At 41.8% G+C, this 10,977-nt stretch overlaps 1 long non-coding RNA gene across 1 annotated transcript; it reads left to right on the top strand.

Annotated features, from left to right (window-relative positions):
• The first annotated feature begins 533 nt into the window (after positions 1 to 533).
• On the top strand, positions 534 to 10,253 carry LOC119261052 (uncharacterized). The gene is made up of 3 exons (XR_005128894.2): positions 534 to 826; positions 1,498 to 1,583; positions 8,761 to 10,253. It is a non-coding gene; the product is annotated as an uncharacterized LOC119261052 (long non-coding RNA).
• The last annotated feature ends 724 nt before the right edge of the window (positions 10,254 to 10,977 follow it).

The raw sequence follows: 10,977 nt of genomic DNA, 5'->3' as shown, positions 1-10,977 counted from the left end.
ATTTCACTTAGAGTTACACACATAAAACCTGTCATCATTGTAAAATGAGGGACTCAAACCTCAGATGAAAATAAAATACACTACAAATCTGAAAGATTAATAATACATTTTAACCCATTTTATATTTATTTTAAATAGATTCCATTTAAATGTTAAAATGTTTAAATATTAAAATTATTAAGCTCATATTCATAAGATGAGCATTTTTAGAATAATTGTTTCAGGGCATTCGAAATGTAGTAATTGAAGTTTGCTTTCAAAACTAAACTTCTCACAAACAGCAGCCAGAAAATTATTGTATGGTGTTAATTCCTAAATTTTGTATCAAAAATAGTTTTTTCTTATTCATCATATATACATTTGTGTTTTTGAGACTATCAAAATAAACTTCCATTGATCTGGGCCATTTAATGGAGAATGCTACCAAAGCTGTGCTTATCAGAATGATTAGCCTTAATTATTAAGGTAATAATAATAATAATAAAACTCCCATGATGTGTAAGGTCTTTGGATCCTGTAGGGTAAAGAAAATATCAGGCTTTTCTGCCCGTCCGCCATCAGGATAGATGATGGATCCTTGTCCTGAATGCATGCCTGATGGCGGGCACCTGGAATAGGGTGTGGGCATAGGTAGATGGGATTCAGCTGAGTTAAGACTGCTTTTAAGGGCGGCGTCACGGGGACGCCAGCAGCAGCAGCCAGTAGAAGCCGAAGCCGAAAGAGAAGCCGAGATCACCAGAGAGCCCAGATAGAGTGAGGATTTGCTGGGGGCTGGGAGGTCTGCCAGCCTCCCGGCCCCCCAACACCCCTACCTGCCATATGCCTGGTGAGCCCCAATAAAAGACCTGCAAAAAACCCACTGAGGACTCTGACTCCTCCTTTACCCGGTCTGCATGGGATCAGAGAACCTGCACTGTGGTCCATTCCAGCCCCTACAGATCCATAGTCTGTTTTGGCACTGGAATTTAAAATACACTCTATAGGCCTTCAGAGGCTCTTTAGTTTAAACAAGACACAGAAGCCTCCTTAAATGGGGAGGGCTTTGGGCCCAAGCACCCAGAGCCGCAGCTGCCCTCTGAATGCTCACCTGGCCTTGGGGTGCCCCCATGCCTAGACTACCTAACTGGCCTGGAAGACCAGACTCCTCCATCTCGAGTCCAACAAGGATGAAAATAGGCTCCTGCTTTCTCTCTTGTTCTTTAGTAGAGTTAATTTGGAAAATGCCAACAACTTGGTGAATGAAGGAAAATATAAGAAAATAAGTATGGATAATAAAAAACACTAAAACTGCCAAGTTTCTAAAGTACCTGGTCGGGCTCCCCAGCCTCGCTGTGAAGTCCTGCCCTGGATCTTCTGCGGCAGGTGTGAAGGAGGGGGACCACATCCTGGCTCTCCCTCCTGTGTTCTCTTTTCTTGCTCTGGTGCTTTGTTTTGTTTTATTGAAGCGACCTTGCCACACGGGTCTCAGAAGGTCATCGACCGCAATATCTATTTCAGGAATGGAAAATAACTGCCATCTGTTGATGGGGCTGGCGGATGCTATGGACGCAGCGGTGCTCAGCTCTGGGCTCTTTCGGAATCAGGTAGGCTCATCCCCAGCTCCTTGGTGGTGTCGGCAGTGAACGCCCTCAGCCAAGTCCCTCTGACAGTTACCCTCTACCGAAGAGAGACCCTTTGCCCAAGGTCAGGCCCCTTCCCTGGGCCAGTGTGGTGGGGTTCTGCAGTCCCTGCCTTCCCATCTGCAGCCTCAGCTCCAGGATGAGCCCACTGTTGTAACCGTATCTCAGTTCAGCTTCTCCCCTTGCCCTGCTCTGCTTCCCTCACTGTCTTGTAGTTGTTTTTCCAAGACACTTCCCAGCAAGCCTCTTGCCTGCAGATCGCAAGGTTTCATGTCTGTTTCCCAGGGAACTGATCTGGCAGACAGGGCTGACTTCAGGGGGCTAGGTCATACAGGCCAGGGGCACAGAGGGGTCTCCGCTTGGTTTAATGCTCTGCTGCCATCATCTCATGCCTCCGATGGGTGTAGGGCGAGGGAGGGACAGTGAATCCCAACTACTTTTTATCCCCAATTTACTGAGCAAATGCTGGCTGGGACAGAGATTTGCTGGGTGTTTCAATCCTCTTGGCCTCCCACTTACTTCTCTTTTCTGGCTTAAGAGATGCCCGGTCTTAGCCTTCTCAGTTACTAAAGCTTTCGATGGTGGCCCTCTCCCCATTCCTTTTGTCTGCAGGCACACTTGCACATGTAGGCTCGGTTCAGGGAGGGGGAGTGGAGAGAGGGCAGAGGGAAAATATAACACAAACAGCACATACTAAACTACAGATTTTTGCAAAAAATGATACATGTGAAGTTATGTAGATGTGAATCAAGGATCTGAAGAGGGTAGTTGATATCATCTGGTAATATTTTTTTTAATATTTTATGTAATTCTTATATCATTTTTCATCTTTGTACAATGTATGCATTTTCATTTTGGTTATATTCCCCATACAATTGCACCACGCCCCGCCTTATTTTGACTCTAGTTCTTCCTCTCCCCGCCTCTCCCTAATCCCGCCCCCAGTGTGTCTCTGGTTTATAGTTGCTTGTTGATTTCGATTGTTACTTTGCATTGATTAGTCTTTTTCCTGTTCTCTTATTTAGGTTTTCTAAACTCCTGCTATGAGTGAGACCATCTGGTATTTTTCTTTTTCTTTCTGACTTATTTCGCTGAGCATGATCCCTTCTAGCTCCATCCATGTTGTTGCAAACTGCATGTGTTTATCTGGTAATCTTTTTAAGAAAGTAAAGTTGGAAGTATTTTGAAAGCACTCTGCTTCAACTGTGACCTAAGAATCAGAATTACGTGGGGTAACATAGGTACAAAGCAGAGCTTGGTGCCTGGCCCTGGGATGGTCTCCATAGTCAAAACCATGTTTTTAACCTCTGCTTCTCTATAGTGTCTGGAAGACAAGCCTGACTCAGGGTGCTCTGGGTCTGCTGCTTTCATGCTGCTCTCCTGTCTCTGTAAGACGTCACCCAGTTTCACCAAATGTAGGTTGGAGAGGCAGAGTCTGTTTTCTCCTACTTTACAATCTCTGTGCAAAACTGGCTTTCTGACTCTTACACTTAATGCAATTGTCCATTTGTAGCAAGTGAGGTGAGGGGGATCTCCCTTTCCAAGTTTTGGAATTCAGTGCCTATTAATGTGCCAACTTGACATGAAACTTTCTTGAAGAATGGCTGCTGGATTTTTTTTAAATAAAATGTCTGCAAGAAGCTTTTGAGAAATAAAGTGAAATTTTTAAAAATCAGTGTTGCCTTCAGAAATGAATATTTTCTGAAATATTTTCAGAAATGAATATTTATTTAACCATGTTTAAATTCATCCTAGTTGGGGAAATGAGGTTTGCAATGATTCCAGATATTCAGAGTTAGTTTCACTCTTCACTGAGGGAGAACCAATGAGGTGACAGCCAGCAATGTGGCATGTCAAAATTTAGCAGTGGGTTTGCAGAATCTCTCAAGTATTCTTAGCATTCTCAAGTCCTAGAGTCATCATTCTTACTACCAAAGCTATGGTAGTGATTCATCCAGGAAACAAAATATGGGGAGAGTTTGGTTGATAACTTTTTCTTACCCATCTACTCATAAAAATGATTGTAACCCCTAGGAATGTAGGCATTTTAATCTCTTTTATTTATTGTATTCTAGGCATCTAGAACAATGCTTTAGTAAATGATGCATGCTCAATAGCTAGCTTATAAATGTGAGTATGATTTTCTGGAACTCCTTTGTGAAAATCAGGCCCCAGGACCAAAAGAAAACAGGTATCAACTTCCCTTAACTTCCTGAACTTCAAGGATTTTGTCTTTGTTGTTTGTTTTTTCCCCCTCATTTATGGATACCTTGTCTCTTTTATGGATACCTTGTCTCTTTTATGGATATCTTTACCAGTTCCACCTATCTATTACACATTCTTTGAGATGAATGGGGCAGAGAGGTTAACCGCTATAGCAAACTCAACAGAAAAAAGCCCCAACACAGCTTCATAGACCAGCTAACGCCCTGATACTACAGAGCAGAAGTTCCCACATGCCCAATTATAAGGATTTCTTCTCAACAATCAGTTTTGTATCTTCTCATATAGCAGTCTTTTTTGTGTATTTAGTATCCAGTAGTTGCTTTTATCACAATATATTTTGTCAATGAAAAATTCAGTCACATTAAAAATAAATGCTCCATCTGAGGGGGTGGGGGAAGCAAATATTGTCTAAAAATGTAAAAAATGATAAATGTTGAAATATAAAAAGTCTAAAAAAATGCTCATTTTATTAATTAAAACTGCATCCAGTAGACTTGAAAATAGCAATAAATACATGTGAACCACACTTGCTCAGTTTACATCAATTCTTGGCACACATATAAATTCATGGATTACTTTCTCCCTTTCACCCCATGCCCCCAAAATGTGATGGTTCAACCAATATAGATAGATCATGTCACAGTTATAAAGAAAAGCTATTTCGGTTAATTTAGATAAATGGTTTTTGAGGAATACACTCCTAAAGGTAATAGATGAACACACTTTTTATTATTTCAAATAGAAATCTGGGGGGGAGGTAAATTCCTTGAGATAGGAGAAGAGAAGGAAGACAACTCGCAGCCTTTCTTGTGCCTGTTGGGATTTGTGTCTTCCGTGTCCTGACCCAAGGCACAGGGCAGGCACCTCTGAGGAACCCCACCTGTGTCTCCTTTGTTGCCTGTGAGCCACTGGCAGGTGCCATCATTTTAATCACTCAAGAAGCCTCCCTTTCAGCAATGCATATTGCTTTTTGGCCCCTGCCTGCTCCCTGGAAATCCTGGGCAAAGAGCCAAGGAAAGAATGTGATTGCTCAGGCGTAAATCAATGGGCTGGGGTTGTTTCTTCACCTTGGGTGACTCCACTGTTACTCAAGGAATGAATTGGCATTGAGCAGGAAAAACAGTACATCCCCTTTGGACTCGCTCCCTTATTTAAAATCCTAACCTCAGGGGCAGTAATCTGGAGGGTCTGCCAGCATCCTAGAGCCAGGATCTCAGCTGATGTCACAATAAAAGTGTTCCCGAACCCCCCTGAGAACTCACAGGTGCAAATAAAGCCTAAACCAAACTAAGCATTGGATATAAATGTTATTCCAAATCAGAAGTAGGCAGGGGTATGGTGAGTTTGTTCTCCCATCAAATTTTAGACACATGTTATGATAGCTTTGTTCAAGAAGGGGAGACAGGGAGCTTCTCAGACAGAACTTGCCACATAGACAGCTGACTTTTCATGTGCACCTGAACAAGGTGCCAGCGGTTGAGGCCAGGGGTGACTAATAGGAGATCCATGATAATCTTACTTGACTCATAGTAGACACTGGGGGAGTCTACCAGCATCCATTCTCCCCTTCTTCCTTATTGAGAGCCTCAATTTCGTGTAAGCAGCAATGTACCCATCTGAAAAGCCACATTTTTAAAACTTCTTTTAGATATGTGGCTAAGTTTTGGCCAATGAGATGAAATGAAAGTGATATTATAATTTATAATATGAAATATGTATTTGGTCTTAGTCCTGTTTCTGTTACAGAATTCTTAAAACCCTTGAAATTTCCATAGCGATAGTAGTGATAAAGGTGTCTTATTCACAACAAACTCCTTTCAACCACTCATTGTTGATGTTCAAGAGGTGACTTTCGGAAGCACCTTACTAGTTGTCAGGGCACCCAACCAAGTGATTGGGGGGTTGAAATACTCAGTCCCGTCCCCCAAGCCACTGGCCTCTGGGGAGGGTAGAGGGTTGGAGGTTGATTCAGTCACTGATGGCCAATCATGCCTATGTAATGAAGCCTCCAGGAAAACCTGGGAAGATAAGGTTTGGAGGGCTTCTGGGATGGTGAACATGTGGGGGTGCTGGGAGAGTTGACACCTTTAGAAAGGACATGGAAGTTCCACCCCCTCCGCCATATTTCGCCCTATGTATCTCTTCCGTATGGCTGTTTTTGAGTAATATCCTTTGTAATAAACCAATAGTTGAGTAAGTAAACTGTGTTCCTGAATTTTGAAATTCTAGCAAATTAATTGAGCCAAAGGATCAGGTTAGGTAACCTCCTATTTATTGCTAGTTAGTCAGAAGCACAGGTGACAGTCCGGACTTGTGATTGGCATCAGAAGTGGAAGTAGTCATGTAGTGATAACCTTACCTGTGGGATATGATGCCATCTCCAGGTATATAGAGTCATAATGGAGTTAAATTGTAAGACATCCAGCTAGTGTGGCAGAATTTCTTGGTATGTGGGGGAAAACCTCACATATGTGAGTGTGTGAGTAGTAGGACCATAAAAGAGAAACACAGGGAGGAGATGTGAGTTTTCCCCGGATAGTGAAGGTTACTGAGTGGGGCTTTTCCTGGAAGTTTCTGTAGGAATCACTGACCCAGCCATGTGCCTGTTTGCCATTGGTGTTTCTGCCTCTCTCCTAACTACAATATTGATGGGATGGCCAGACCTGCAGCTGCCATCTCTGGATAAAAGGAGACCTTGAGGTTGTAAAGCAGAAAGCTAGAGGAACCCTAGGCTCCTAATGATATGGTAGAACCCTAAAGCAGCCCTAAAATACTCATTTCTGGATTTTATTTTCAGGAAGAACAATAAACTACATCTAGCTCAAGTTACCTTGTGAATCAAAGAGTGTTGGCATCACCTGGCAGCTTGTTAGAAAGGCAGAATCTCAGAGCTCTCCCCAGGCTAAATGAATCTGAACCTACATTTTAATAAAGGCCGTTGCATGCTTTGCATGCACACGAAAGCTTGAGAAGCACTGGTCTAAATGTAGTCTGTCTCCCCCAGTTTCTGTTTATATAAATTGTAGTTGTTATATACTGAAAAATAATACATCTTATTTGCTAGTACTAAAACATGATATGGGTAGAACAAATAAAGTTACCTGCATTTTTTGAATATAAAGAAAGAAATTTTTGTATAAATTAATTCATGGTCCAGCCAGTATACTTGTCACCAGAAATGTAAACATACCTTAGCTTTCAAGTTCATAGTCCAGTAAGGAAAACATGTAGGCTTTCTTAGAATTACAATAACCTGTTTAAATGCAAGAGTGATATGCCCAGATATTTGGGGAAGACAGATGAGGAGTCTCACCCTTCTCTCCTGAGCTATGGGGCAGGTTAGAGACACCTTCTTGGAAGAGATGCTACGTGAGTAGTTACAGATTTCCGCGCCTCTTCCCCTGCCTTCAGGAATGCAGAGGCCACCCTTCGGGGACTAAGTCAGCCCACCCATCTCCCCAGAGGAAGAGGCCTAGAAAACACAGGCATAGTCACTTGCAGCTGGAATATAGAGAAACCAAACAAAGGGTCAGATAAGGCCAAACTTAATAACTAAACCTTGAAAGCTGACTATAGAACTAAGGAATCCAAGGGGACAGAGAGCAGGAGGTGTCGAGAACAGCGTAGAGAGGGAGCACAGTGGACTATCATGGGGAACTTGGGTGCTTCGGTGGTGGGTGCGCTATGGTAGTAACACCTGAAGGGGGAAATCCTATATCCCCAAAAGACAAACAATATAAACAAGCAATTAAAAAGAATATGGAAAAATAAAGTGAATTTATTATGGTGGGGAAAAAAAGAAAACAGTTTATAGTGCTGTTGTCTGCACCCTCCGCCACCTTTTGTCTCTCAGTTCATAATATGGGATCCTTGGCTCCATTTCCAGATAGGGAAAAGGCAGACACTGAATCATGAATTTTTTATAGCTATTATATTTAATTTTATTTATTTTGGTCATCACATTTTATTTATTTATTTAAATTTTTATTATTTTTTAAACAATATTTGCTTCCCCCCCCACCCCCTCATTTCGGGTTCCCATAGAATTCCTTCCCCAAGGCACCCGTGCACCATCACCCCGGTCTCCTGTTCTCCTCCCTCCCTCCCTCTGACCCCTCTCCCTCCTCCTCCCCTGCAGGATGTCTCTGATTTATAATTGTCTGTTTTTGCTTTGTTGTGTTTTGTACTGTTATTATTTTTTTTACACTGATGTCTTATTGGGTTTCCCTATATTCCTGCTGTAAGTGAAACCATCCGATATTTTTCTTTTTCCTTCTGGCTTATTTCACTGAGCATCATTCCTTCTAGCTCCATCCATGTTGCTATGAATGGCATGTGTTTATCTTTTTTGATTGCTGAATAATATTCCATTGTGTATATATACCACACCTTCTTGATCTAGTCATCTATTTTTGGGTTGTTTCCAGGTTTTACCTATTGTAAATAGTGGTGCAATAAACGTAGGTGTACAGGTGTTCTTTCGAATCAATGTTTTTGTGTCGTTTACATAGATCCCTCGTAGTGGAATTGCTGGGTCGTATGGTAGCTACATTTTTAGTAGACTGGGGAATCTCCATGAATCGTGAATTTTGAGGGACTAAGATTAGGTGATGAACTAAGCCCATATGAGGACTTAGAGTTCATTGATCTCTAATAGCTTTGTCAACTCTGGTTTTTGTATTTCACCATTGATTAGTTATTTCTCTTCATCTGTCTTTTCCAGACAATCTGAAATTGGAAATCCTTTTGACAGATGGTTAGAATACACCCCCCCCCCTTTTTATTTCTATTGGCTCGTCTTTAGTTCATTATATTATTAAAGATGAAATCACATTTTGGATATTTGTGGTTTGGCCGGCTGGCTGGGAAACTGTTTTCTGGCATTCATTAATGCTTTTTTTCTTTCCATTTAAAGAGCGTTTGCTGGATTTGGTGCTTGAAGAAAGAAAATACCAAATCAAGAAATGGGAGCGAATAAATGACCTGTGCGTGCAAAAAGGATTTTTTTTCTCCTGATTTTTATGAATTTGGAGATGGGAACAATGTTTCTAACAAACCAAGATTTTTATTTCTTTCTCTAAGAGATATGGCTTTAGTCTTTTCCCCCCTCTACTGCTTTCCTGAAACAATCTTCTAGGGTCTGATTTTCTTCCTCCTTAAAATAGACCAAAATAGCCCTGTTGGTGACTAGAATCATGGAAGTGAAACAGACAAGGACTCGGCTTGCCTCACTCTCGTGGTCTGTCTGCTTCCAGACACAGTGCCTGGGTCTGCAGCTCACTGCCTCCCACCACCCTAAGTTAACTGACATGAGGGGAATGCAAGGAGAGCCTTGGACTCTTTTTTTATACTCTCTTCTCTTCTAAAGAATTCACAAATTAGCAAGTATTCATCCAGTGTTATCTAGATGCTATTGCCAAACATAACAGACTATACACAAATCAACAAGGCCTCACTCACAATGCAGTCCCAGCAGAAAGCCATGCAGCAAAAGCAATCCCCAATCCTGGGTTGCCTGCCACACAATTCTTGTTCCACGATACATGTTCAGTCAGGTCTAAGATGCTGCCACCTTTTCTTGTGTCCAGCACTAGGATTGCAACCACAGTCCTCTCCACCCAGAATGTATTACTTGGCTCTAAGAAATACAAGAGGAAGTGCCCTCCCCAAAGAGAAATCTAAACACAGAGTGAAACCACGACTTGTTTTCAACAGGCCTCCTGTTGTGAGCCCTCTCAATTGTGCTGCCTTTCTGTAAGTGAGCAGGGGACTGGTGGTTTGAAGTGGCCTCTGCCTTTTCCTGAGGATGTCTCTGACCAGGGTCTTGAGATCTTTAGTCATGACTTGGAGACTTACTAACATAGCTATTCAAACCAGATCACGCTTTGTTAGGTAAGAAAATGTGATGTTCTAACACATGGCTTGTTTGCAAACTGAGCCGTCAATAAATAGCGTTGTAATATAATAACAATATAATACTCCAAACTAGGGCATCTTTTATACTTCATTTATTTAATAATCATTTACTAAGTACCTACTATGTGCCAGATTTTGTGCTGGGTGCAACAGTTACTAGGTAGGGAACAAATTGCACTGTCCTCAGTGGGCTATCCTTTTAAATCTCTTCCTGATCTTCCTCCATCAAATTTCAAGTTTAATAAGAAGCTCCTAGTATGTATGGGGTATAGCAGGGGATGCACAGAGAGAATGGTAGCTTCCACCTGGGCAGAAGAACAGCTGCTGCGCTTATAGCTCCGTTTTGTAAATTAGATCCTCATCCTCAGCTCATGTAGTTCTCATGCCAGAGTCTGGGGTTTGGCAACAGAGTGTGACCCGCTTTCCCTAGACTCACCTCTTTAGAAGTTCCTGATCAGGATGGTTTTCTTTCATTCTTTTTTTTTTTTTAAATATAAGTGTGTGTAGTTTTATTTTTTTTTATTTTTTAATTATTAATTTTTTTATTTTTTACATCATTGTTCATTTTTAAACAATATTTGCTTCTGCTTCCCCCCTCCCCCTCAGGTGTAGTCCCCATAGTTTCCTTCACCAGTGCACCCATGCACCATCACCTCAGTCCCCTGTGCTCCTCCCTCTGATACCTCTCCCTCCTTCTCCCCTGCAGGATGTCTCTGATTTATAATTGTCCATTTTTGCTTCATTGTGTTTTGTACTGTTATTATTTTTTTACACTGATGTCTTACTGGGTTTCCCTATATTCCTGCTATAAGTGAAACCACAGGATGGTTTTCTTTAAGGTGTGATGCTTGAACCCAGTTTTGAAAGATATGGATGTGTTCGCTGAGAGGACAGAGCATGCTGGGAGGGTCCCCCAGAGCAAAGGTAAAGAGATAGGATATGACCTAGAGCATTCTGGGAACTCTAAGAAGTTGAATTTGGTGAAGGAATGAAAGGAGTGAGAGGACTCAGGCCTGAGTGTAGAGGACCCTGCGTTCCAAACTAAGGAGCAGAGCCTTCATTTTAAGGTTGTAGGGCAATATGGGGGTGGGGGTGTAATCAGAAAATCACATCTTCTTTATTTCATCATTGAAATAGACTGCAGGGCTTAAAAACAGGGATAGGCTAAGTAGGAGACCATTAAAATAACTCAGGTGATGGAGAATGAGAGTTTAAA

The sequence above is a fragment of the Talpa occidentalis genome, unplaced genomic scaffold, assembly GCF_014898055.3.
Source record: "Talpa occidentalis isolate TD23 unplaced genomic scaffold, MPIMG_talOcc4v2.1 talOcc4.6, whole genome shotgun sequence".
Taxonomy (NCBI): Eukaryota; Metazoa; Chordata; class Mammalia; order Eulipotyphla; family Talpidae; genus Talpa; species Talpa occidentalis.
Note: the sequence above shows the minus strand (reverse complement) of the source record. Positions and strands in the feature narration are given on the sequence as shown.